This window comes from Capricornis sumatraensis, chromosome 9, assembly GCF_032405125.1.
Source record: "Capricornis sumatraensis isolate serow.1 chromosome 9, serow.2, whole genome shotgun sequence".
In the NCBI taxonomy this organism is placed as follows: domain Eukaryota; kingdom Metazoa; phylum Chordata; class Mammalia; order Artiodactyla; family Bovidae; genus Capricornis; species Capricornis sumatraensis.
In genome coordinates this window covers 84,594,567-84,600,479 of record NC_091077.1, presented here as the reverse complement: position 1 = coordinate 84,600,479, position 5,913 = coordinate 84,594,567, and the positions used below count along the sequence as shown (strand labels likewise).

Genomic DNA, 5,913 nt, shown 5'->3' with positions numbered 1-5,913 from the left:
TAGATATGAGAATTTTTTTTTTCTCTAGATAACACCAATTAGCTAGCATAACCCAATTACCAGGTAAAGATTAAGTTAAGGTATACTGCTTGTCATGAATGGTTCTGTCAGGACTTACTTGAAAACCATTTGCTGTTTACCTTAAAAATACGTCTGTTGTGGATTGCCGGGAGCCAGCACGAGGAATCCTGCCCATAGCAAAGGTCATGAGGAAGAGACCCGACAGGCAAAGGCGAGTCGGATCTCAAGGGAACCTCCCTGGACCTACTCGAGCATGTACCCCAAAACCAGAATCTGTCTGCCTTACTATATTATGCCTTTCACCAACTCCTCTGACATCAACAGGGGGCTGTCCCCCCACCATCTTTTTCTGGAAAAAGTTAATTTAGAGCTTTTAGATAATAAGTCTCCTGGGCATAATAGGAGTGTTTCAATCCAAAAACCCCTCTGATGGCTTTCTAGCCTGCCTGACAGGTTTATCCAGACTCTTACAGCCTCTCATGTGATTGTTCACAGCCTCCCAACCAGTAGAGGCACAAAAGCTTAAAACATCCTAAGAATGTAGGGCTTTCCAAGGAGTCAAAATCATTAGAATAGGACTGATTAAGGGTTTTATTGTTGAGCCAATACTTGCTGCCAAGTTTTCATATCTTTTATTTGTAGATATAGTTGGTATGTAGAAAAAACAGGTAGTAGCCCTGGCATTAGCAACATTAGATCTTTGAGTTAAGTACTTTCTTTCTTTTTTTTTTTTTTTAAATTTTATTTTTACTTTATTTTACTTTACAATACTGTATTGGTTTTGCCGTATATTAACGTGAATCCACCACAGGTGTATAGGAGCTCCCAATCCTGAATCCCCTCCCACCTCCCACCCCATATCATCTCTCTGGATCATCCCCATGCACCAGCCCCAAGCATCCTGTATCCATAGACTGGCCCTTCGTTTCTTACATGATGATATAGATGTTTCAATGCCATTCTCCCAAATCATCTCACCCTCTCCCTCTCCCTCAGAGTCCAAAAGTCCATTCTATACATCTGTGTCTCTTTTACTGTCTCACATTCTGCAGGAATGTAACTTTATTTAGTACTTTGAGGGTGATGCAGATTAAAGAAAAAACACTTCAAGGGAAAATGAGTTTTCCGGTTGATAGACATTTATCTAGGAAAAGAGCCATAAAAATGTTAACAGGCCTCTTGGCCAGAAGATAATGTAAATCACCTGAGACCTTTTGTATATGGGAAGGTATGCAAAAAGAAAGCCTGGTCTCAATAAGGGTCAGGACTGCTGCCCCTGCATAACTCTGCATATTCCATTATTTCTTTATGTACAACTTGGGGTATATAAGCTGTCTTTGAAAATAAGACTGTGGGTCTTGCACCGATGCTTGGCTCCCCCATGTCGTTCCTTTCTTATTCTCCCTTTTCAGGCTAAATTCCCATCTGGAAAATAGAGGCTCACTGTGTCTACTTATTTGCCTGGGCTTCTAAGACCCATGCGAGAGGGAGCCCAAGGTGGGGCACCCTCCGCTATTCAAGCAGGTGCCTGCGGCCTACGTAAACGGTGTAAGTTCCCTGTCTCGGAACTTTATTGGCTTACTATGTAAACCAAGGAATTTCAGCCTCTTTTCTCCTCTGTTTTCTCCTCTACAGTATTCTTTCCTAATCTCTTTTTATATCTCTAAATAAATAAGTCTCTCCTCACCGATGCCATCCCCGCTTTGAATTCCCTGGATCCACTGGGGCTGGACCCTGGCAGTGGATTGCAGTTGTTGTCTATATCAGTGGATTAGATTTCTGTTTACAATTTCAGCAGATTGCCTGTGATGGACATCACTAGTTAAATAATAAAAATGTATTCTTTCTCTACTCCCTTTGTGGAGTGTTTCTTGGTTGGGAGAAATTGTGCTTTTAATTATTCTTCTGCAATACTCTGTAAGTACCTATCTCTTCTTCTTCCCTCTTCCTTACTTATTACCTTTGTTCCTTTCCTTTAACCCTTCAAAAAATTAAGTAATGTGTCAGGAACTGGACAAAAGATGATATTTAACATATGTTTAAATTTAATTCAATATATTTGTATATTGCATTGTTGGGAAATAACTACAATGATAGGTACTTTTTTACACAAAATTGAGTAAGATGGGCCTTTGTCTTCAAGAAACTGTCAGAAGAGAAAGAATGAATAATTCTCTAGGCCTTTTGGCTAACATCAAGTGTAGCATCTGTTCTTATCATTTTAACATCTGATACATCCTCTATCTGAGGACAATATATTAAATGGATGCTTAGAACTAGGAGTTTGAATCAGAGGCTCAGATAGTAAAGAATCTGCCTGCAGTGCAGGAGACCTGAGTTCAATCCCTTGGTTGGGAAGATCCCCTAGAGAATGGAATGGCAACCCACTCAATATTCTGGCCTGGAGAATTCTGTGGACAGAGGAGCCTGACAGGCTACAGTCCATGGGGCAGCAAAGAGTTGTACACCATAGCAGCTTTCACACTTGCACTCGCAGGGTTAATGGGACGATAGCAGTGTGTGTGAAAGATCCTCTGCAGTGCAGTGGTCAAGTGCAGAGATTGCCACCCCAGGCTCTCTGAATTCAACCCAGTTTTGCCACTTATAATACTTTTGCCAAACTCTTCTGTGCCCCAGTTATCTACGAATGGAATAATAGTATCTAATGCATAGGGCTGTTGTGAAGATTAAGTATCTATGTGAATTGTGACCTTTACAGCTCTGAGCCAATTATAGGAGTCTGTAAGAAGAACACAAATAACACATTCTGGACAGTGGTTTCCGTGAATTCTGAAGATACACTAAGTAGAGATGTGAGACAGTACTATACATATGTGGAGAAGCATCAGGGTTCTGGGGAGTTAAATTACAGAGCCCGGGCCATCATGAGGATCATCTTTGCGATATTTAAGAGGTTTCTCCTTAGTGCAGAGTTCCAGAAGGAATTTACCAAGATGTAAAACAACCAGATTCGCAGTTAGATATGGCATGACACCAGCTTATAAAAAGATAAAATTTGACTCATTGGTAGTAGGGGAGATAAGAATAAGGTAGGATTCAAAAGTTTGATTGTCTGATGATTTTATGCTCTGAAACTCCTAAGTATGCTTTTAAATTATACAAAATAACACAGCTTATAAATTCATTTCTGAAAGTTGAGTGGGCAGATGATCTATTTTCCCTTGTTTGAGGCTGCTGTATCTCAGCATTAAGAAAAATTGTTTTTCTTATTTTGCCTGTTTAATTTTTGACACTGTAGGCTGTGGATATTAATCATCAACTAGATCTGGTGAGTTTTGTTATCTGTTAAAACAGGAATCCATTTATATAAGGAAAGAAAACTTCACTATCTCACTTCAACTTTAATGTATGATATTTGACATGGAAAGTGTTCTGACAGCTAATATCTTCATGCATTAGTATCCATCATACCTGGAATGAAAAAAACAGTTGTACCCATACATATAAGCTTGGTAGTTATTAAGGAACAACTGTCTGATCACAATTCTCTCCAAGTGATCAGACAACATTTAGAAAAACATAAATGACATACAGAGGGACTTGCAAGAAGTCTAGATATTGGATTTATTTGTGAAATTCACACTATCATACTGACATGTCATATACGTGTTTCTTGGTTTCATAGCAAAGCAATCTCTTGTCTATAGCTAGACCAGAATAAAGAAGAACTCTAGTTCTGTCATTTGTCATTTTATATAGTCTTTACACCCGACTGACCTTTTCATATACACATGTGCAGCACAGGGATGCTTTTCTCTAAAATGTAGCATGCACATAAAATATACAGATGCAATGCTACTCATAGGTAATCAAGAAACCTGTCACAACAAATCCACATACTCAAATACCGTGTCTGCTCCTCCATGCCCTTAGAGCACTTCAATTTCTAACTGAAATACACATTTCATGTATTTCAAAGAATTTTAGGCTGGAAAAATGGCTAACTCTAATACAATTAAAATAATAAAAGTATGAAAATTATAATGAATCCCCTCAATGTTTTACAATGAATTTTTATATTTTGTTATGTAAATCTACATGCTATAATCTTTTCATCTTGTCAGCTTTTGCCAATTCAAAAATGCCTTCATATCTTTTTCTTGATGTATTTTCCTTAAAAGGATAGTAGAAAAATGTGCATGATAAAAATTTAAGTAATGAGGAGTGCAATGAAAATATAATAGCTTACAAAACCAAAACTAGGGAGATATAGAGAGAAAATGAAAATAAACAAGGAAAGAGAACATTGGAGTGGAAGAATATGATACAAATACTGAGATATCAGAGGAGTAAATAGGTTTGTTTGAAAATGCCCATGTTATCAGTAAACAAAAAAAATGAAACAATCACATTGAAAATAATGTAAGCTACATTCAGAAATATTCTGAAAGTATTCAGAATATTTGATGTGAAGCTATGAATTCTGATGTGAAACTGTGACAACTTCAGAAAAGTAAGTAGTTTCCCAAGAAAGCCAATGATAATATCACCTTTTAAATTTTCATGCTGAAAGCTGGTATACATTGTTACATAAACAGAAATAATATAAAACTGGTTGAATAAATCCAGAAAAGAAGAAATTATGATATACTTAAAGTAGTGCTATGGCTTAATGTTAGAATTTCATATTTTGGAAGCATTTTTCAATTTTTATAAGCTCAGCTGTGTAAATAAATCTATCCATGTTAAAGTTATATTTTCTCATCTCAGTTCTTAATGATAAAAATATAACATATTTGAATGACTACTACTAATTGTCTCTTAAAATAATTAATTTGCACATTAATTTTCCTTTCATTTGAGTGATAACAAAGTTTACCATATTAAATGGTAGAGCTCAAGACAAACGTGCTACTTTAAATCAATTGATCTAACATTGAACTAATGATATGTTGTCACACCTACCCATTTCATAGCCTTTCCTGCCTTTGATAATGACAATTGCATTTTCTTAGTTGCCTAGGCCAAAAGTCTTGTATAATTCTTCAGTTCAGTTCAGTTGCTTAGTTGTGTCTGACTCTTTGCGACCCCGTGGACTGCAGACACCAGGCCTCCCTGTCCATCACCAAATCTCAGAGTTTACTCAAACTTATGTCCATTGAGTTGGTGATCCCATGCAACCATCTCATCCTCTGTCAAACCCTTCTCTTTCTGCCATCGATCTTTCCTAGCATCAGTGTCTTTTAAAATGAGTCAGCATTTCACATCAGGTGGCCAAAGTATTGGAGTTTCAGTTTCAACATCAGCCCTTCCAATGAACACTCAGGACTGATCTCCTTTAGGATGGACTGGTTGGATCTCCTTGCAGCCCAAGGGCCTCTCAAGAGTCTTCTCCAACACCACAGTTCAAAAGCATCAATTCTTCTGCACTCAGCTTTCTTTATAGTCCAACTCTCACATCCATACATGACTACTGGAAAAACCATTACCTTAGCTAGATGGACATTTGTTGGCAAAGTAATGTCTCTGCTTTTTAAAATGCTGTCTAGGTTGGTCATAACTTTCCTTCCAAGGAGTAAGCATCTTTTAATTTCAAGGAATGTTTCTACTTCTTTCAAACCCAAAGTCTTATGCATAAATTTTGACATATTTATCTTTTAATACTTCTCAGTTAAGTTCAGTTCAGTTGCTCAGTCGTGTTCAACTCTTTGCGACCCCATGAATTGCAGCATGCCAGGCCTCTCTGTCCATCACCAACACCCAGAGTTTACTCAAACTCACGTCCATCGAGTTGGTGATGCCATCCAGCCATCTCATCCTCTATCATCCCCTTCTCCTCCTGCCCCCAATCCCTCCCAGCATCAAAGTCTTTTCCAATGAGTCAACTCTTCGCATGAGGTGGCCAAAGTACTGGAGCTTCAGCTTTAGCAT

The 5,913-nt window shown here is 37.8% G+C and overlaps 1 pseudogene; it reads left to right on the top strand.

Annotated features, from left to right (window-relative positions):
* Positions 1 to 2,188: 2,188 nt before the first annotated feature.
* LOC138086733 (U2 spliceosomal RNA) lies at positions 2,189 to 2,369 on the top strand (annotated as a pseudogene).
* Positions 2,370 to 5,913: the final 3,544 nt, after the last annotated feature.